At 37.8% G+C, this 21,823-nt stretch overlaps 2 long non-coding RNA genes across 2 annotated transcripts; both read left to right on the top strand.

The window, feature by feature from the left end:
* Window positions 1-1,184: 1,184 nt before the first annotated feature.
* On the top strand, window positions 1,185-5,250 carry LOC115924264. Its single transcript, XR_004064245.1, has 3 exons — window positions 1,185-1,306; window positions 2,969-3,094; window positions 5,153-5,250. It is a non-coding gene; the product is annotated as an uncharacterized LOC115924264 (long non-coding RNA).
* Window positions 5,251-18,091: 12,841 nt separating this feature from the next.
* LOC577119 lies at window positions 18,092-19,166 on the top strand. Its single transcript, XR_004064244.1, has 3 exons — window positions 18,092-18,288; window positions 18,635-18,696; window positions 19,029-19,166. It is a non-coding gene; the product is annotated as an uncharacterized LOC577119 (long non-coding RNA).
* Window positions 19,167-21,823: the final 2,657 nt, after the last annotated feature.

Below are 21,823 nucleotides of genomic sequence, written 5' to 3'. Positions count from 1 at the left end.
GGGGGTCAAAGGTCAAAGGTCACAGGGCTCAATATGTATGCAAAATAGCTTGTGATCACGTTATTTCAAGAACCGATGGATGGATTTCTGCCAAACTTTAGTCATGTATGTATCTTGCAGAGCCAATGATCTGATTAGAATTGGGGCCAAAGGTCAAAGGTCACAGGGCTCATTATATATGCAAAAATAGCTTGTGATCACGTTATCTCAAGAACCGATTGATGGATTTCTGCCAAACCTAGGTCATGTATGTATCTAGCAGAGCTAATGAACTGATAAGATTTTGGGGTCACGAGGTCACAGGGCTCAATATGTATGCAAAATAGCTTGTGATCACGCTATTTCAAGAACCGATGGATGATTTCTGCCAAACTTTAGTCATGTATGTATCTTGCAGAGCCAATGATCTGATTAGAATTGGGGCCAAAGGTCAAAGGTCACAGGGCTCATTATATATGCAAAAAAAACTTATGATCACATCATTATTAAAACCGATGAACAGATTACCATCAAAACATGTATTTATCTTGCAAAGCAAACGAATTGAGTAGATTGTGGGGTCATGAGGTCAAAGGTCATGGGGCTCATTATGTATGCAAAAATAACTTGTAATCACGATATTCTGCGAACCTGTAATGAATTACAATCAAACTTGAATTTGAAAAATTGCTCTATGGCGGAGGCATCATTTTCGACTGCGCGCAGTCGAACATCCATCTAGTTCTAAATTTTTGAAAAGATTGGCAAATAGGTCGATAATTTTCTATTTTTTCTTTACAGAGATTCTTATGAAGGGGTATTACTTTTGCTAACTTTAATTGATCTGGAAGTTGTCCTGAAATAAAAGACTCATTAAAAATATGACAAAGGTGTTTGGCATAAACGTGTATAGTTTTCTTAACAATCTCTGGTTCAATATCATCAGGTCCGGCACTTTTATTTGCTTTAAAACTACAAACAACCTCGACAATTTCAAATTCAACAAATGTTCGGAATTAAGAACCCCTAGGCATGGGAAATTTGTGTTTTGGAAATACGAACCGTCAGAAAAACAAACCTTTGGAAAAACAAGTGCCCCCCCCCCCCCTCCCAACACAAAGAGGGTGAGAACATTTTAAGTTGTTGTTTAAAATAGCTAGTGCTAATAATTCACTGTTGATATATCAATCTCTACCGGTAGGTGGTAGCTTACAACAGACATTGATCCGGCCACATTTCCAGCCACTACAGTCAATGAGTCTCACAATGCCACGGCATTACTACCAGCAAGCACCAGCAATGAATCCTTATCAATATGCAGGTACTGGTGAGTGTGTATATCAACCCTTCTCAATCTCATAATGATGATACTAATAAAACTCGCGAAAAGGCTGCCTTTGGCGGCCTTTCGCACGCTTTGTATGAGCGTCTTGAATAGTTGACACAATGGTGGATTGGAAATCAAAACAAAAGAAGTTAGTGAATACTATCCTAAACAGAATTATAATGATAATGATATGTGTCTTTAAAGCGCCTAACACTTACTTCATCGGAAGTCTCTAAGCCACGAGCTCTGCGTTTCAAGGAATAAATTCCTACCAGGTCCCTATTTACTTCACCTGCATGGGTGGAGTGCAGCTCAATGTGGATGAATTTCTTGCTGTAGGAATTCACGAGCGTACGATTGATTGGAAAATCAAAACAAAAGAAGTTGGTGAATACTATCCTAAACAGAATTATAATGATAATGATATGTGTTTTTATAGGGCCTAACACTTACTTCATCGGAAGTCTCTAAGCCACGAGCTCTGCGTTTCAAGGAATAAATTCCTACCAGGTCCCTATTTACTTCACCTGCATGGGTGGAGTGCAGCTCAATGTGGATGAATTTCTTGCTGGAGGAATTCACGACCTTACGATTGAAATACGAGAGTCAGAACCACCTAATGCATGTACAATAATGAACCCATTCTTATTTTTAGGTGATCTGATGCCGTCTATACTAGTAGCGCATTTACCCCCCCCCCCCCCCACCCCCCCCCCCCCCAACAGAAAGGAATAAATTATCGAGAGAAAAAATAAATAAATCGAACCGGGTTAATTCCATTGTGGTTCGTTCTATAGCGGTTAATTAGGACGAACCCCCCCCCCCTGCCAGCGGCTGACTGAGTCCTTGCGAAATCTTTCCTCAAAAACTGAACCTCCCCCCCCCCCCCCAAAAAAAAAAAAGAAGAAAAATCTACATAAAAATAGAATATATTAACGAACCAGAAAATCAAAATATCTTTGTAATTTCACTTATTTCCACAACTGGGAATTTTCACAACTGTAATTTTCACATGATCAGATCAACCAGGGAGAGTGTAAGTGACCAAATACAAGATACAGCGCAAGCAATCGCGGCTTTCTTGTTCGCTTTCCACGAAGATGAAGGCACCAGCAAACGCAACAGTACTTGTTGCTTATTTCAGCTATCCGTGAAAAAGTTGCAGAGACGAAATCTCATAGACCTACAGAAATAGTACAGAAATTTTCTCCTGCGGAACCTTCCTTTATACATGCTGAAGGTATCGCCAATTTTATTAGCCTCAATTTAAATTTGAAGAGTGTACATTCGCTGTTCAGCGCAAGTACCGATATCCGTTGCCATCGATCCTCTTTCATGAACTATTTTGAGTTTTTATTTTTCATTTCGAAATTTCAAACAACTTATTTTAAAAATCCCATCCTTTAGAACAATCTGCAGTCATAATTAAAGAATGACACGTGGCATTTTTTCAGCCGGAGGCGTGCAGCACCCTAAAAGTTTTTAGATTTCAATGGATTTCCTTACTCATATTATAATATCGATATGAGATTTGTCAGGCGCCGATTCAACTTGAAATCAAATGCTCAAGGTGCACACAAAAAGGTTGAGAAAATTTTAAGTTGTTGTTTAAAATAGCTAGTGCTAATAATTCACTGTTGATATATCAATCTCTACCGGTAGGTGGTAGCTTACAACAGACATTGATCCGGCCACATTTCCAGCCACTACAGTCAATGAGTCTCACAATGCCACGGCATTACTACCAGCAAGCACCAGCAATGAATCCTTATCAATATGCAGGTACTGGTGAGTGTGTATATCAACCCTTCTCAATCTCATAATGATGATACTAATAAAACTCGCGAAAAGGCTGCCTTTGGCGGCCTTTCGCGCGCTTCGTGTGAGCGATATAAGGTTTTGAAAGGATGTACTTGAAGAGTTTACACAATGGTGTATTGGAAAATCAAAACAAAAGAAGTTGGTGAATGCTATCCTAAACAGAATTATAATGATAATGATATGTGTCTTTATAGCGCCTAACACTTACTTCATCAGAAGTCTCTAAGCCACGAGCTCTGCGTTTCAGAGAATAAATTCCTACCAGGTCCCTATTTACTTCACCTGCATGGGTGGAGTGCAGCTCAATGTGGATGAATTTCTTGCTGTAGGAATTCACGAGCGTACGATTGATTGGAAAATCAAAACAAAAGAAGTTGGTGAATACTATCCTAAACAGAATTATAATGATAATGATATGTGTCTTTATAGGGCCTAACACTTACTTCATCGGAAGTCTCTAAGCCACGAGCTCTGCGTTTCAAGGAATAAATTCCTACCAGGTCCCTATTTACTTCACCTGCATGGGTGGAGTGCAGCTCAATGTGGATGAATTTCTTGCTGGTGGAATTCACGAGCGTACGATTGATTGAAAAATCAAAACAAAAGAAGTTGGTGAATGCTATCCTAAACAGAATTATAATGATAATGATATGTGTCTTTATAGCGCCTAACACTTACTTCATTGGAAGTCTCTAAGCCACGAGCTCTGCGTTTCAAGGAATAAATTCCTACCAGGTCCCTATTTACTTCACCTGCATGGGTGGAGAGCAGCTCAATGTGGATGAATTTCTTGCTGGAGGAATTCACGACCTTACGATTGAAATACGAGAGTCAGAACCACTACACTATGACGCTTCCAGATCGTGTGCACCTAATACATGTACAATAATAAACCCATTCTTATTTTTAGGTGATCTGATGCCGTCTATACTAGTAAAAGTAGCGCATTTACCCCCCCCCCCCCCCAAACAGAAAGGAATAAACTATCGAGAGAAAAAATAAATTAATCGAACCGGGTTAATTCCATTGTGGTTCGTTCTATAGCGGTTAATTAAGACGACCCCCCCCCCCCTCCCTGCCAGCGGCTGATGACTGAGTCCTTGCGAAATCTTTCCTCAAAAACTGGACCCCCCCCAAAAAAAAAAAAGAAGAAAAATCTACATAAAAATAGAATATATTAACGAACCGAACAGAAATGGTTTGGACATTTCTGCAAAGCTAGACAGCGACTCTAAACACGTACACATTCATCAAGTTAAAAATCGTGACATTTGGTCACTTCAGATGTAACAAAATCTTATCCTGTCCCAGAAAATCAAAATATCTTTGTAATTTCACTTATTTCCACAACTGGGAATTTTCACAACTGTAATTTTCACATGATCAGATCAACCAGGGAGAGTGTAAGTGACCAAATACAAGATACAGCGCAAGCAATCGCGGCTTTCGTGTTCGCTTTCCACGAAGATGAAGGCACCAGCAAACGCAACAGTACTTGTTGCTTATTTCAGCTATCCGTGAAAAAGTTGCAGAGACGAAATCTCATAGACCTACAGAAATAGTACAGAAATTTTCTCCTGCGGAACCTTCCTTTATACATGCTGAAGGTATCGCCAATTTTATTAGCCTCAATTTAAATTTGAAGAGTGTACATTCGCTGTTCAGCGCAAGTACCGATATCCGTTGCCATCGATCCTCTTTCATGAACTATTTTGAGTTTTTATTTTTCATTTCGAAATTTCAAACAACTTATTTTAAAAATCCCATCCTTTAGAACAATCTGCAGTCATAACGAATGACACGTGGCATTTTTTCAGCCGGAGGCGTGCAGCACCCTAAAAGTTTTTAGATTTCAATGGATTTCCTTACTCATATTATAATATCGATATGAGATTTGTCAGGCGCCGATTCAACTTGAAATCAAATGCTCAAGGTGCACACAAAAAGGTTGAGAAAATTTTAAGTTGTTGTTTAAAATAGCTAGTGCTAATAATTCACTGTTGATATATCAATCTCTACCGGTAGGTGGTAGCTTACAACAGACATTGATCCGGCCACATTTCCAGCCACTACAGTCAATGAGTCTCACAATGCCACGGCATTACTACCACCAAGCACCAGCTATGAATCCTTATCAATATGCAGGTACTGGTGAGTGTGTATATCAACCCTTCTCAATCTCAAAATGATGATACTAATAAAACTCGCGAAAAGGCCTCCTTTGGTGGCCGTTCGCGCGCTTTGTGTGAGCGATATAAGGTTTTGAAAGGATGTACTTGAAGAGTTGACACAATGGTGGATTGGAAAATCAAAACAAAAGAAGTTGGTGAATGCTATCCTAAACAGAATTATATATAATGATAATGATATGTGTCTTTATAGCGCCTAACACTTACTTCATCGGAAGTCTCTAAGCTACGAGATCTGTGTTAAAAGGAATAAATTCCTACCAGGTCCCTATTTACTTCACCTGCATGGGTGGAGTGCAGCTCAATGTGGATGAATTTCTTGCTGGTGGAATTCACGACCTTACGATTGAAATACGAGAGTCAGAATCACTACACTATGACGCTTCCAGATCGTGTGCACCTAATACATGTACAATAATAAACCCATTCTTATTTTTAGGTGATCTGATGCCGTCTTTACTAGAAAAAGTAGCGCATTTACAACCCCCCCCCCCCCCCCGACAGAAAGGAGTAAACTATCGAAGAAAAAAAAAAATCGAACGTGGTTATTTCATTGTGGTTCGTTCGATAGCGGTTTATTAGGACAAACCCCCGCTAGTGCTAGTGCTAATAATTCACTGTTGATATATCAATCTCTACCGGTAGGTGGTAGCTTACAACAGACATTGATCCGGCCACATTTCCAGCCACTACAGTCAATGAGTCTCACAATGCCACGGCATTACTACCAGCAAGCACCAGCAATGAATCCTTATCAATATGCAGGTACTGGTGAGTGTGTATATCAACCCTTTCAATCTCATAATGATGATACTAATAAAACTCACGAAAAGGCCGCCTTTGGTGGCCGTTCGCGCGCTTTGTGTGAGCGATATAAGGTTTTGAAAGGACGTACTTGAATAGTTGACACAATGGTGGATTGGAAAATCAAAACAAAGAAGTTGGTGAATGCTATCTTAAACAGAATTATAATGATAATGATATGTGTCTTTATACACTTACTTCATCGGAAGTCTCTAAGCCACGAGCTCTGCGTTTCAAGGAATAAATTCCTACCAGGTCCCTATTTACTTCACCTGCATGGGTGGAGAGCAGCTCAATGTGGATGAATTTCTTGGTGGAGGAATTCACGACCTTACGATTGAAATACGAGAGTCAGAACCACTACACTGTGACGCTTTCAGATCGTGTGCACCTAATACATGTACAATAATAAACCCATTCTTATTTTTAGGTGATCTGATGCCGTCTATACTAGTAAAAGTAGCGCATCTACCCCCCCCCCCCCCAACATAAAGGAATAAACTATCGAGAGAAAAAATAAATAAATCGAAACCGGGTTAATTCCATTGTGGTTCGTTCTATAGCGGTTAATTAGGATGACCCCCCCCCCCCCCTGCCAGCGGCTGACTGAGTCCTTGCGAAATCTTTCCTCAAAAACTGGACCCCCCCCAAAAAAAAAAGAAAAAAAAAAAGAAGAAAAATCTACATAAAAAAAGAATATATTAACGAACCTAGACAGCGACTCTAAACACGTACACATTCATCAAGTTAAAAATCGTGACATTTGGTCACTTCAGATGTAACAAAATCTTATCCTGTCCCAGAAAATCAAAATATCTTTGTAATTTCACTTATTTCCACAACTGGGAATTTTCACAACTGTAATTTTCACATGATCAGATCAACCAGGGAGAGTGTAAGTGACCAAATACAAGATACAGCGCAAGCAATCGCGGCTCTCGTGTTCGCTTTCCACGTAGATGAAGGCACCAGCAAACGCAACAGTACTTGTTGCTTATTTCAGTTATCCGTGAAAAAGTTGCAGAGACGAAATCTCATAGACCTACAGAAATAGTACAGAAATTTTCTCCTGCGGAACCTTCCTTTATACATGCTGAAGGTATCGCTAATTTTATTAGCCTCAATTTAAATTTGAAGAGTGTACATTCGCTGTTCAGCGCAAGTACCGATATCCGTTGCCATCGATCCTCTTTCATGAACTATTTTGAGTTTCTATTTTTCATTTCGAAATTTCAAACAACTTATTTTAAAAATCCCATCCTTTAGAACAATCTGCAGTCATAAAGAATGACACGTGGCTTTTTTTCAGCCAGAGGCGTGCAGCACCCTAAAAGTTTTTAGATTTCAATGGATTTCCTTACTCATATTATAATATCGATATGAGATTTGTCAGGCGCCGATTCAACTTGAAATCAAATGCTCAAGGTGCACACAAAAAGGTTGAGAAAATTTTAAGTTGTTGTTTAAAATAGCTAGTGCTAATAATTCACTGTTGATATATCAATCTCTACCGGTAGGTGGTAGCTTACAACAGACATTGATCCGACCACATTTCCAGCCACTACGGTCAATGAGTCTCACAATGCCACGGCATTACTACCAGCAAGCACCAGCTATGAATCCTTATCAATATGCAGGTACTGGTGAGTGTGTTCTCAATCTCATAATGATGATACTAATAAAACTCGCGAAAAGGCCTCCTTTGGTGGCCGTTCGCGCGCTTTGTGTGAGCGATATAAGGTTTTGAAAGGACGTACTTGAATAGTTGACACAATGGTGGATTGGAAAATCAAAACAAAAGAAGTTGGTGAATGCTATCCTAAACAGAATTATAATGATAATGACATGTCTTTATAGTGCCTAACACTTACTTCATCGGAAGTCTCTAAGCCACGAGCTCTGCGTTTCAAGGAATAAATTCCTACCAGGTCCCTATTTACTTCACCTGCATGGGTGGAGTGCAGCTCAATGTGGATGAATTTCTTGCTGTAGGAATTCACGACCGTACGATTGAAATACGAGAGTCAGAACCACTACACTATGACGCTTCCAGATCGTGTGCACCTAATACATGTACAATAATAAACCCATTCTTATTTTTAGGTGATCTGATGCCGTCTATACTAGTAAAAGTAGCGCATTTACCCCCCCCCCCCAAACAGAAAGGAATAAACTATCGAGAGAAAAAATAAATTAATCGAACCGGGTTAATTCCATTGTGGTTCGTTCTATAGCGGTTAATTAAGACGACCCCCCCCCCCCCCTCCCTGCCAGCGGCTGATGACTGAGTCCTTGCGAAATCTTTCCTCAAAAACTGGACCCCCCCCAAAAAAAAAAAAGAAGAAAAATCTACATAAAAATAGAATATATTAACGAACCGAACAGAAATGGTTTGGACATTTCTGCAAAGCTAGACAGCGACTCTAAACACGTACACATTCATCAAGTTAAAAATCGTGACATTTGGTCACTTCAGATGTAACAAAATCTTATCCTGTCCCAGAAAATCAAAATATCTTTGTAATTTCACTTATTTCCACAACTGGGAATTTTCACAACTGTAATTTTCACATGATCAGATCAACCAGGGAGAGTGTAAGTGACCAAATACAAGATACAGCGCAAGCAATCGCGGCTTTCGTGTTCGCTTTCCACGAAGATGAAGGCACCAGCAAACGCAACAGTACTTGTTGCTTATTTCAGCTATCCGTGAAAAAGTTGCAGAGACGAAATCTCATAGACCTACAGAAATAGTACAGAAATTTTCTCCTGCGGAACCTTCCTTTATACATGCTGAAGGTATCGCCAATTTTATTAGCCTCAATTTAAATTTGAAGAGTGTACATTCGCTGTTCAGCGCAAGTACCGATATCCGTTGCCATCGATCCTCTTTCATGAACTATTTTGAGTTTTTATTTTTCATTTCGAAATTTCAAACAACTTATTTTAAAAATCCCATCCTTTAGAACAATCTGCAGTCATAACGAATGACACGTGGCATTTTTTCAGCCGGAGGCGTGCAGCACCCTAAAAGTTTTTAGATTTCAATGGATTTCCTTACTCATATTATAATATCGATATGAGATTTGTCAGGCGCCGATTCAACTTGAAATCAAATGCTCAAGGTGCACACAAAAAGGTTGAGAAAATTTTAAGTTGTTGTTTAAAATAGCTAGTGCTAATAATTCACTGTTGATATATCAATCTCTACCGGTAGGTGGTAGCTTACAACAGACATTGATCCGGCCACATTTCCAGCCACTACAGTCAATGAGTCTCACAATGCCACGGCATTACTACCAGCAAGCACCAGCAATGAATCCTTATCAATATGCAGGTACTGGTGAGTGTGTTCTCAATCTCATAATGATGATACTAATAAAACTCGCGAAAAGGCCTCCTTTGGTGGCCGTTCGCGCGCTTTGTGTGAGCGATATAAGGTTTTGAAAGGATGTACTTGAAGAGTTGACACAATGGTGGATTGGAAAATCAAAACAAAAGAAGTTGGTGAATGCTATCCTAAACAGAATTATATATAATGATAATGATATGTGTCTTTATAGCGCCTAACACTTACTTCATCGGAAGTCTCTAAGCTACGAGATCTGTGTTAAAAGGAATAAATTCCTACCAGGTCCCTATTTACTTCACCTGCATGGGTGGAGTGCAGCTCAATGTGGATGAATTTCTTGCTGGTGGAATTCACGACCTTACGATTGAAATACGAGAGTCAGAATCACTACACTATGACGCTTCCAGATCGTGTGCACCTAATACATGTACAATAATAAACCCATTCTTATTTTTAGGTGATCTGATGCCGTCTATACTAGAAAAAGTAGCGCATTTACCCCCCCCCCCCCCCCCCCGACAGAAAGGAGTAAACTATCGAAGAAAAAAAAAAAATCGAACGTGGTTATTTCATTGTGGTTCGTTCGATAGCGGTTTATTAGGACAAACCCCCGCTAGTGCTAGTGCTAATAATTCACTGTTGATATATCAATCTCTACCGGTAGGTGGTAGCTTACAACAGACATTGATCCGGCCACATTTCCAGCCACTACAGTCAATGAGTCTCACAATGCCACGGCATTACTACCAGCAAGCACCAGCAATGAATCCTTATCAATATGCAGGTACTGGTGAGTGTGTATATCAACCCTTCCAATCTCATAATGATGATACTAATAAAACTCGCGAAAAGGCCGCCTTTGGTGGCCGTTCGCGCGCTTTGTGTGAGCGATATAAGGTTTTGAAAGGACGTACTTGAATAGTTGACACAATGGTGGATTGGAAAATCAAAACAAAAGAAGTTGGTGAATGCTATCTTAAACAGAATTATAATGATAATGATATGTGTCTTTATACACTTACTTCATCGGAAGTCTCTAAGCCACGAGCTCTGCGTTTCAAGGAATAAATTCCTACCAGGTCCCTATTTACTTCACCTGCATGGGTGGAGTGCAGCTCAATGTGGATGAATTTCTTGCTGGAGGAATTCACGACCGTACGATTGAAATACGATAGTCAGAACCACTACACTATGACGCTTTCAGATCGTGTGCACCTAATACATGTACAATAATAAACCCATTCTTATTTTTAGGTGATCTGATGCCGTCTATACTAGTAAAAGTAGCGCATCTACCCCCCCCCCCCCAACATAAAGGAATAAACTATCGAGAGAAAAAAAAAAAAAATCGAAACCGGGTTAATTCCATTGTGGTTCGTTCTATAGCGGTTAATTAGGACGAACCCCCCCCCCCCCCTGCCAGCGGCTGACTGAGTCCTTGCGAAATCTTTCCTCAAAAACTGGACCCCCCCAAAAAAAAAAAAAAAAAAAAGAAGAAAAATCTACATAAAAATAGAATATATTAACGAACCGAACAGAAATGGTTGGGACATTTCTGCAAAGCTAGACAGCGACTCTAAACACGTACACATTCATCAAGTTAAAAATCGTGACATTTGGTCACTGCAGATGTAACAAAATCTTATCCTGTCCCAGAAAATCAAAATATCTTTGTAATTTCACTTATTTCCACAACTGGGAATTTTCACAACTGTAATTTTCACATGATCAGATCAACCAGGGAGAGTGTAAGTGACCAAATACAAGATACAGCGCAAGCAATCGCGGCTCTCGTGTTCGCTTTCCACGTAGATGAAGGCACCAGCAAACGCAACAGTACTTGTTGCTTATTTCAGTTATCCGTGAAAAAGTTGCAGAGACGAAATCTCATAGACCTACAGAAATAGTACAGAAATTTTCTCCTGCGGAACCTTCCTTTATACATGCTGAAGGTATCGCTAATTTTATTAGCCTCAATTTAAATTTGAAGAGTGTACATTCGCTGTTTAGCGCAAGTGCCGATATCCGTTGCCATCGATCCTCTTTCATGAACTATTTTGAGTTTTTATTTTTCATTTCGAAATTTCAAACAACTTATTTTAAAAATCCCATCCTTTAGAACAATCTGCAGTCATAAAGAATGACACGTGGCTTTTTTTCAGCCAGAGGCGTGCTGCACCCTAAAAGTTTTTAGATTTCAATGGATTTCCTTACTCATATTATAATATCGATATGAGATTTGTAAGGCGCCGATTCAACTTGAAATCAAATGCTCAAGGTGCACACAAAAAGGTTGAGAAAATTTTAAGTTGTTGTTTAAAATAGCTAGTGCTAATAATTCACTGTTGATATATCAATCTCTACCGGTAGGTGGTAGCTTACAACAGACATTGATCCGACCACATTTCCAGCCACTACGGTCAATGAGTCTCACAATGCCACGGCATTACTACCAGCAAGCACCAGCAATGAATCCTTATCAATATGCAGGTACTGGTGAGTGTGTATATCAACCCTTCTCAATCTCATAATGATGATACTAATAAAACTCGCGAAAAGGCCTCCTTTGGTGGCCGTTCGTGCGCTTTGTGTGAGCGATATAAGGTTTTGAAAGGACGTACTTGAATAGTTGACACAATGGTGGATTGGAAAATCAAAACAAAAGAAGTTGGTGAATGCTATCCTAAACAGAATTATAATGATAATGACATGTCTTTATAGTGCCTAACACTTACTTCATCGGAAGTCTCTAAGCCACGAGCTCTGCGTTTCAAGGAATAAATTCCTACCAGGTCCCTATTTACTTCACCTGCATGGGTGGAGTGCAGCTCAATGTGGATGAATTTCTTGCTGTAGGAATTCACGACCGTACGATTGAAATACGATAGTCAGAACCACTACACTATGACGCTTCCAGATCGTGTGCACCTAATACATGTACAATAATAAACCCATTCTTATTTTTAGGTGATCTGATGCCGTCTATACTAGTAAAAGTAGCGCATTTACCCCCCCCCCCCATCATATTTAGTACGATAATAAGAGTGGAATATGATAATACTATATCATACCTCTAAAATACGATTTTTCAATACCCATAAAAACAACGGAATTGCATAGAAACATGTACCAGTAAACCCCTGCAACCCCAACAAAAACTTTGCTTTACAATTTTCTTTTATAATTTTAATGAAAGAGCAAACATTTTACTTGACCCGGCGTACCAGTATCACATTTTTCTGAAATTTTACTGGCCCGTAGCCAACCGGCCATTGGTAGTGTCGAGTTTTCGTGAAAATCTGATTTTTCTCTCCAAAATCTTATTTTTATTTAGGATACTCAGTTTGTTTGTTTTGTGTCAAGAGGTTGGCATCTCTGTTATTAATGTATGCATTCAAAAAATGTAACTTGAGTTTATAATTTAATTGATGAACAGAAGAAGGGTGAAGTAAATCAGGATGAAGATTGTTCCAGAAAGATGGACCAGTATACACAATTGTTTTTTGAGATAATGTAGCTTGTAAACGGGGGATGTGAAAATCATTCCTTTTCCTAGTAGGGTATGAATGAATATCCAACCTCTTTGTGAAAAGAGAAGCAATAGAATCAGGCAATTCATTTGTTGTATGTTGATACAGGCATGAAAATACCCAGATTATAGAGAATATATCTGACACATGTAAAAGGTTATTGTTGAGAAATAAGATGTTTGAATGTGACTGGAAACCAACATTTTGAATTATTGTCCGGGCTCTTTTTTGAATGACCGATAAACTATGCAGTTGAGTCTTGGAGCAGTTGCTCCAAGCTAGAATACTGTAATTTAAATATGGGAAAATTAAGGTGGAATATAGATTTAACAGAACATCAAGAGTCTGTGTTTAAGTCTGTTGATGACACCATTATTTTGTGATAAAAGTTTTCATAAATTGCTAACATGCATTTTCCAATTAAGTTTACAGTCAATAACAAGACCAAGAAATTTTGCGGGTTCAACAAATAAAATGTTTGTGTCATTAATGGAAATGTTTCCAGGTATTGATGTTATGGAGATACTAAATAGCATATAGTTTGTTTTAGTAACATTAAGAGATAACTTATTGGCATTAATCTACTCCAAAACAGACAGTAATTCATTGTTTACAATGTCAGCAATGATACTGGGATTTGGATGAGTAAAAAAAATATTGGAATCATCAGCAAAAAGTATGAATGACAAAATAGGGGAGGAAGTTTGGAAATCATTAATGTAAAATAGAAACAAGAGCGGTCCAACAAGTGATTTGTCGTAGACATGAATCATGATCATTTAGATTAACATATTGCATTCTGTCTGTGAGGTAATTCCTGAACCACTCCAAGGCCTTCCCTCTGATCCCATATAAAAGAATGTCATGGTTAACTGTGTCAAAGGCCTTGGAGAAGTCCAGGAAAATACCAGGAAAATACCAATAGTATGGGATATATTATCAATAGCACGTGCAATCTTATAATGAACATGAGCAATGCATGAGTTGTGGAGTGTTTACGTCGGAAACCATATTGCGATGATGATAAGATATTAAATTTAGATATGAATTTAAAGGTACGAATATATAAAAGCTTTTATAAGATTTTAGAAAACGACGAAAGTAAGGAAATTGGGCGAAAATTACCCAAGTCATATTTAATACCAGATTAGAATATAGGAACTACCTTTGCAATTTTCATTTTTTTGAGGTACAATACCCCTCTCTCACATGGTGCAAGCGCAAGCCTACTGTATAATACCACATGTAGTAAAGATAAATTTAAAATATGAGAAAGAGGATGGGCAATCACACTGATTACCTTTTTAAAAAGAAAATTAGTTATGCCATCAGCACGTGCACTATTTTTATTCTTAAAATTATTGACAATATTAATTATTTCAGAACAGTCTGTTGGAGTTAAAAAATAATGAACTCTGGTTGGAATTTTTGAGAAATGAATGAAAGGGTCTACCAGATGTGGGTATTTTCTCAGTTAGCTTTGTCCCTGTTTGAACAAAAAAAGAATTCAAGATTCAGCTAAATCACAAGAGTCTTGAATCTTCACACACTCATCAATTACACTCTCTATATGTATAGTATTAGTTTTACTTCTCAGGACATTATTAATAATCTTCCACATATTTTAATATAATTTTTATATAAATTTAATTGTGAAGAATAATAATTTTTTAGCATGTCTCGAAGGATGTAAGAATATTATGATATCTAATGTATTTCAATTTAGAGTTCTCAGTTTCTTTTGTTTTATACTTATAGAATAATTTTGTTGTTGTTGATGGTTTAATACACTTCAAAATAGATTTAGTGACCCAGGGCAGTCTGGGCACCTTTTTGTAATTAGAACGCAATGGAATACAGATCGGAATATACAGTTTGTATCAATCATAAACAATTTCAAGAAACCTATTATAAAAATTGTTTACATTCCGACAATTATATATTTCAGACCAATCAGTATAGAGAAAACTCTGTCAAAACCATTCGATGTTCACATGGGACAAATTACGAAAAACCCGACACCTGATTGCTGGAGCTACTCTTTGAATGAAAGCAACTGGGAAGTGGAAAGCACTATACCAGATTCAATATTAGAAGATACATTTGGAACATTTTATCAATCAATTGTGACTACTATATACATGTATCTAATATTCTTTTTGATTTGGTGATTTGGGAAAGAAAAGAACGGGATAAAATCAAATTCAAGAAATCTAAATACTGAGAATTTGAGTCACTTGATAACAAGTTGGCATTAAAGTCACCCATTATAAAGCACTTATTGTAGTCTCTGCAATTTCAAGAAATTCAATAAAATTACTTTGAGGTGGCCAGTAGATTTCACCAATAACGATATGTTTCTTACCTCTATCTCTATAAATATGCTTCCAATTGCATTGTAGGAAAGATAGTTTATTGTCAGCCTTTGAAAAATGATCAATGAACTGAGATTCTGTTAAAATAGTGTGAATGTTTGCTATCTGTCAATGACTCACATGAATTTGTGTTTCAGTTGCAACTCGGCAGTGTTTAAATTGAAATATTCAGCCGTGTCAGCTTCATGACAATCGTCATCTGTATTTGTTATGTAAGAGGAGGATGCCTGTGAATTGTCAGGTGGTAAAAATTGTTCATCATTACCAACATCAGATAATAGAGGTTCACTCATTATTAAAACATGAAGTAACAAGAATAGGAAAGAAGATCATTCAGGTGGTGTAAATACACAAAAGGCCTGGTTCATAATATGACATTTGTTGTTTAAAAGAATTAGCTTGCAATAGAATGTATTACCCAATGCACTGAAAAGGAAGTTAACTGAATCAATTTGTACATACGTATGCATTCATTGGAAATAAGATCAAGAGAAAACACAGATAATAAATAAAAACAAGAAAATTCATCATTTAGCACTTGGGATCCTTTCAGCCACCACACGTAGAAGAAATTAGAGAATTCAGGAAAAGGTAAAGAGAGAGAGAGAGAAAGAGAGAGGGGAAGAGCGAGATACCACTTTTACGGTACCGGGTTATGTTTACATGGTAATCAAAACTTAACTCTTGAAAATGTGTGCTTGAGGCCTGCTTACTTCAAAATAACAAATCAGTTTTCGATGCATTTAAGTTTAAACAGGGAAAAGATAGATGTACATGTATATCACACAGAGCTCATTCTAGAGAAGGTACAAAAATGAATAATGCCGTAACTTTTGTTCAATGCTGAGGTGTTTTACCTCAATGCTGAGGTGATTTACCTTACTCCTGCTGGTTATTCCATTTGGAGGTGTTTCTTTTCTCCTTCCATATGAGTTGAACTGAAGCTCCGACAACGATTATCTTAGCGGAGACTCCCTTTTGTTTCCGGAGATCGTAAGTGATCTTGGCAAGCATTACCCGCCTGGCTTTGAGGGCTGGGGAGTCTGTTCGCACATTGATTCTCATTGACATGGCATGATCTTAGGGGTTCCTTTGGTGCTGATCGTTTTTGAAAGCGGCGAGTAGGCAGTTAAGATCCTCCATGTAAACAAACTTTGCTATGATTGCATTTGGGGCTTGTGGGAGGGTCGATGAGGCGGTAGCGCCGCTGTTACGTCGTGGTAGTCGGTGCGCGTTTAATAGCGATTGCGATGTCTTTCATTCCGATGAAGACCTTTTAATTGCAAGACGTTGCATACTTTTTCGTTGGGGGTTTCATCAGCGCCGTAAAATAGAAGATTGGCGCGCCAATTATAGATTTCCATAATGACAATCTTCTCTTTGAGGTCGGCAATTTTTCTCTTATTTTCTTTTCAATCGCGGGGAGCTTTACATGCTGAAGATTGGCAACCAAATCAGAATTCATGCTAACAGAATCCTCGAGTTCGGTTTGCCTGCGCTTGATGGAGGCCACATCAGCTGTGAGTATAAGTCCAGTTTTGCACATACTGCAGCTGATGAGCTCGCGGTTATCAAACGCTGGATGTTGGCAAGCATCAATTCGGGTTCTGCTAGCTGGCGTAGCGGCTCACTTGGCCCTGGCTTGCTGGCACCTCTCGTAGTACTTGCACCTTGAGGGTCGGTAGATTGGGCAGGTCCGTTTGTGCTTATATACAGATGAGCGTAGAGCCCTGGAAGCCATTTCCTTCAAAATTCATGATACGTACGTTATCCTGCTTCTAATGTGGAATGAGATTCTTAGATATAAATATCCCACGTGGATCAGTAAAAGCCTTAAAGCAGAAACGCTGAAGCTCGAATAAGGGCTGTTGGGTGAATAAAAGGGCGGTGGCTGAAGAGAGCGCCATGTCCATTCTCATCGAAGTGTTATTCGTTATTATTGTGCCAAATGAAGATTTAGGATGAGGTTTTTTTTGCTTCTGCCCACCCAAGATGGTGCTGTATATCTTTCCGTTGGTAGCGCCATTGGTAGAAAAATGAGACAGAGGGAAAGAGAAAGTCTGATCGCACAGGCTAGATGAGGTATAATTGTGGATAAAAAATGGTTGTAATATTTGCTTATCTTACTATCTTTTTATAAAAATCAGAATACACGTTCATACGATCCTCCTGTACTCTGGTGATATGCCCGGCATCCCTTATTGACCAGTGGGCCGAAGAGGTTGAACGCTGTTGCAATCCTGGCCAACTAAACATTTATCTGTACCGTGGAACAGATCGGGAGAGGTGGCCAGAGGAACTGGCCAAGTATGACATGGTCTTCATGAGCTATAGGATGGTTTGGACAGATCTTAATACGGAAGCGGTGAGGGTAAGAGCTTAAGGATTTGATCTATTTAGAAACAGAAGGAGTAGATACACTGAAATCAAGGGCAAACGGTCAAATGCGACAAGTTCTTAACTACCTGCAGTCTTCCAAAAATATGTGTTTCACCAAAATAAACCATATGGTGGCTTATACATAGTGGATATATGTGCTGTGCAAGAAAGCATCGTCGGTACTGTAGGATTGCACTGTATAGGATTCCTTCATTTCATTTCTATCAAATGATTGTTGCAGCACAGGAAGTATGTCTTACAAGGCATTTCTATTCAAATCATTTGTATGTTCATGCGATTGCAAGACTCTTGCATCAATGTAATAAAGACTTTGCTGTCATTCTTAACAGGGAAATCAGCCAGCCCTCCTGCGTGTGTGCTGGGATCGCATCATCTTGGATGAAGCCCATGACATCAAGAATCATAAGACCGAGACAGCCATCTTGATCTCTAAGCTAGAGGCCCGTGCACGATGGGCTGTCATAGCTTACCCGATCCAGAACAACACCCTAGAAATGTTCTCATTTTTCAGGTATATTGCTCTTAAATGTTTTATTGGTTCCAGCCAAGCCGCCGATAAAATACGCTTATTTACAGCAATTGAAGAAAAAAAAATCAGACTTGAAGTGCAGCAGTGACAGATCCAAGATTATTGATCTGGCGCACATACATGTGTATGCCCCAAATGCAGGATATTTTTTCATCTGTTTATAATGAAATAAAAAATATATTTCATATTGCTATGAATATCTTAGATATTGTTTCCTTTGTCACCTCCACTTCCAGTCCAAGTTATATGGTTTCACAGAATAGAAATTTGTTTGTAGTAAATGCCATCACAACATCTTTTAGCAGCTACATTTGTTTGTATTGATTAGATTCTTGAGATTTACACCCTATGCTGAATATCCGGTGTGGAAGAAACTAGTAACAAATACAGGTAAGTACTGAGCTCATTTTTTAAAGATGTGATCAATAACTTCAAATGCCAAAATGTGTAACCATAGTGCTTTAATACTTTACTAAATTGGCAATAAATTAGATGAATCTCAAGCTTTTTTTGGTACATTTATATTAGGACAATGTAAACCTGAAGTGGTTTAATTAATACATTGTTTGTTTTGTTTTGACAAATACCGGTAATGATACTAAAATGAAATGAAATGAAATGGAAGTGATTGAAATTATTTCCATATTAAAAAAAGAGACCTCGTAACCGTTTTTGTTTGTTTTCCTTTTTAAAATTCTTATGGTGCAATTGTGATACATCAGAGAAACTTCATACACTGGTCAAGGGTATCTTATGGAGAACCAAGGACCAACAGACAAGCAATGGGAATCCAATCGTGAGTAGTAACGACTCCAAAAATATCAATCATCCTTGAATTGTACGCATTTTCATTGTTTTATGAACAGATGTAGCATGTGTCCAGTGTTTTTACAAAATCCTAGAAATGACTTCCAGAAAATATTTTGGAACCCGGCCATCATAAACCTTATTCCACATGTTGTGGTTTGGCTCTATAACTTTTGATTGATTCAGAGCCTTACAAAACATGCTAGATGCAGGATAAGAAAGAGCAAACATTTCTGCACACACTGCATCCGTTTTTGTTCCATTACTTTATTGCGTTTGATGCCAGGAATTTTTAAAAGGAAAATAATCTTTAAAATCCTTGAATTGAAAAATCATTGAGAGATCCAAATTTATTGTTTTTCAATCAAAATTGGCAATTCTTTCAAATTTTAGACAACATTCTTACCCATATATCGTTTTCATAAAAATTACATTGTATTTTAACAATTTCAATAACAATGTACAATAACAATTTCGCAATAAAAGAAAAATATTACTGTTGCTAATTTGAAGAACAATTTGATATTAATTTAGCTTTAAAAATATATCCTATCATGAAAGGATTAACAAATGAAAGTATGGCACATATACATTGCAATTACTGACGTGTGATTAGGGTGTGTCCTTTTCATGACACACCATATGTCATGATGGCATGCAGGAAGATGTATGGAGATCTTAGGCATTATTCTTGTCATCATATATACTTTAATGTTGATCAGATAAAACCTGAAGCATAATTAGGTACTAAGATAATACCAGCATACTGTGCTGATGCGCATATTTGTTATGTTAAATGCTGCAAATTATTATGTAACAGATCATCTGATGAAGCAAATTAATCAAGGGGCTTTAAGCTATAATTTTTAATCTTGAAATGGTTCATCCTAAGAGGATTGCTATAAATGCTACTTAATTAGTATATATTAACCTTCCTTGTTTTGTTGTTTAGGTTTCTCTGCCTGAGATACACAACATATCTCTGTCGAGTGAAGAGAGAGAGATCTATGATCAGGTCGTCCAGCAATACAGGTAATAACCACAGTAAAATGCAGTTTTGATTTCTGGTGAAAGACGACTCTAAGCTGACAGGCAGGTCAAATCATTATTCCTTATCTCATTTTCAGCTTGTACTTCTCTATATATACCATGCTTTTTTAAAACAAATACCTCAATAAGCTGTACATCATAAAAAATAGCTTGTATAAGTACAATATTTTGAGAACCTGTAAATGGATTACAATCAAACTTGAATTTTGAAAATTGCTTCTGTTTTGGTTTGTAAAATTGCTCTATGGCGGAGGCATCATTTTCAGCTGCGTGCAGTCGAGGATTGATCCATCTAGTTTTCTTCATAGTTACCCCCATCATAATATTAGCACTCTGCCTGTAACCTTTGTAGTATGTTTGTGAAAAAAATTATGTTATTGTGTGCATTACGAAAAGCTCTCGTTAAAACTATACCCCACCACTTTAACACAGGAATCAATGTAATCTGGTGGGGTGCCAGAACCCCAATTTCGTTTGTCTCGTTAAAACTTTGAAAGAGCTACATAACACAGGCACCAATGTAATTCTGATGGGGTGCCACTACCCCAATTTTGTTTCTCTCGTTAAAAACTTGGACAGAGCCCTTGAGGCTAGCTCTGCGTGAGAGATTATGATATTGGATCGCAGCTGGCGAGTCTTCATCATCTTCCGTAATACTAGGGTAAACAAACTCTTACTGGGGCTCTGCCTGACAGGAAATGAGAAGTAGGAAATATATTTTTTTACTTGTTTTAAGATATTTTCATGTCCAACAGTCACTTATAAATTAGATGAAGACTATAATAAAAGTTCAAACGAAGCAAAATGACTCAGAATCGGCGATATAACAACAATTTTAATTGTGAAAATTAGCACTCTTTCTCCCTTCCTATCTCCCTCTATCATGCTTATCTCTCTCTCCCTCTCTCACCTCGCCAAGGTCTCGGCAGGGGGATTACATTGCCTAGCGCTAGTGTTTACTTTAGGCTTAGCTCTAGGAGTAGTGAAAGTCAAATGGGGGTTTCAATTTTAAACGACGAATTTTCGTCATGTGGGCCACATATATATTTTTCTCTGTAATGTATTTTTATTTCATTTCTACACATGATTGACTATTATATGACATTTTTTACCATCATTTATATAAATATTTCTATTGAACATATGATTGTTTTTCTTGTTATTTATATCATTTTGATTTTCTTCATAGTTAACCCCATCATAAAATTAGCACTCTGCCTGTATCCTTTGTAGTATGTTTGTGAAAAAAATTATGTTATTGTGTGGGCCACGTATATATTTTTCTCTGTAATGTATTTTTCTTTCATTTCTACACATGATTTACTATTATATGACATTTGTTACCATCATTTATATAAATATTTCTTTTGAACATATGATTGTGTTTCTTGTTATTTATATCATTTTGATTTTAAATCATGCGCAATTTAACATTTAAGTGCGACGCCTGATTGTTTCATTTTAAATACATCATTTTAAATTTAATTAAATTATCCAGAATGCAATATCTTCAAATAGGCAATGCATCCACATTCGGTTATCAATTTTTGCTCCTCAACTCTAGTGTAGTTTTTTTTTTTGGTCAATGATAGAAGATTATGGCTTGGGTTTTTATAAGGTATAGGCATATAGGTTAGGTAGAGTGTTGGCTCCAAGGTTG

The sequence above is a fragment of the Strongylocentrotus purpuratus genome, unplaced genomic scaffold (genome assembly GCF_000002235.5).
Source record: "Strongylocentrotus purpuratus isolate Spur 01 unplaced genomic scaffold, Spur_5.0 spur5_scaffold_15, whole genome shotgun sequence".
NCBI classification, from domain to species: domain Eukaryota; kingdom Metazoa; phylum Echinodermata; class Echinoidea; order Camarodonta; family Strongylocentrotidae; genus Strongylocentrotus; species Strongylocentrotus purpuratus.
The sequence above is the reverse complement of the archived record's forward strand: the minus strand, read 5'-3'. Positions and strand labels throughout refer to the sequence as shown.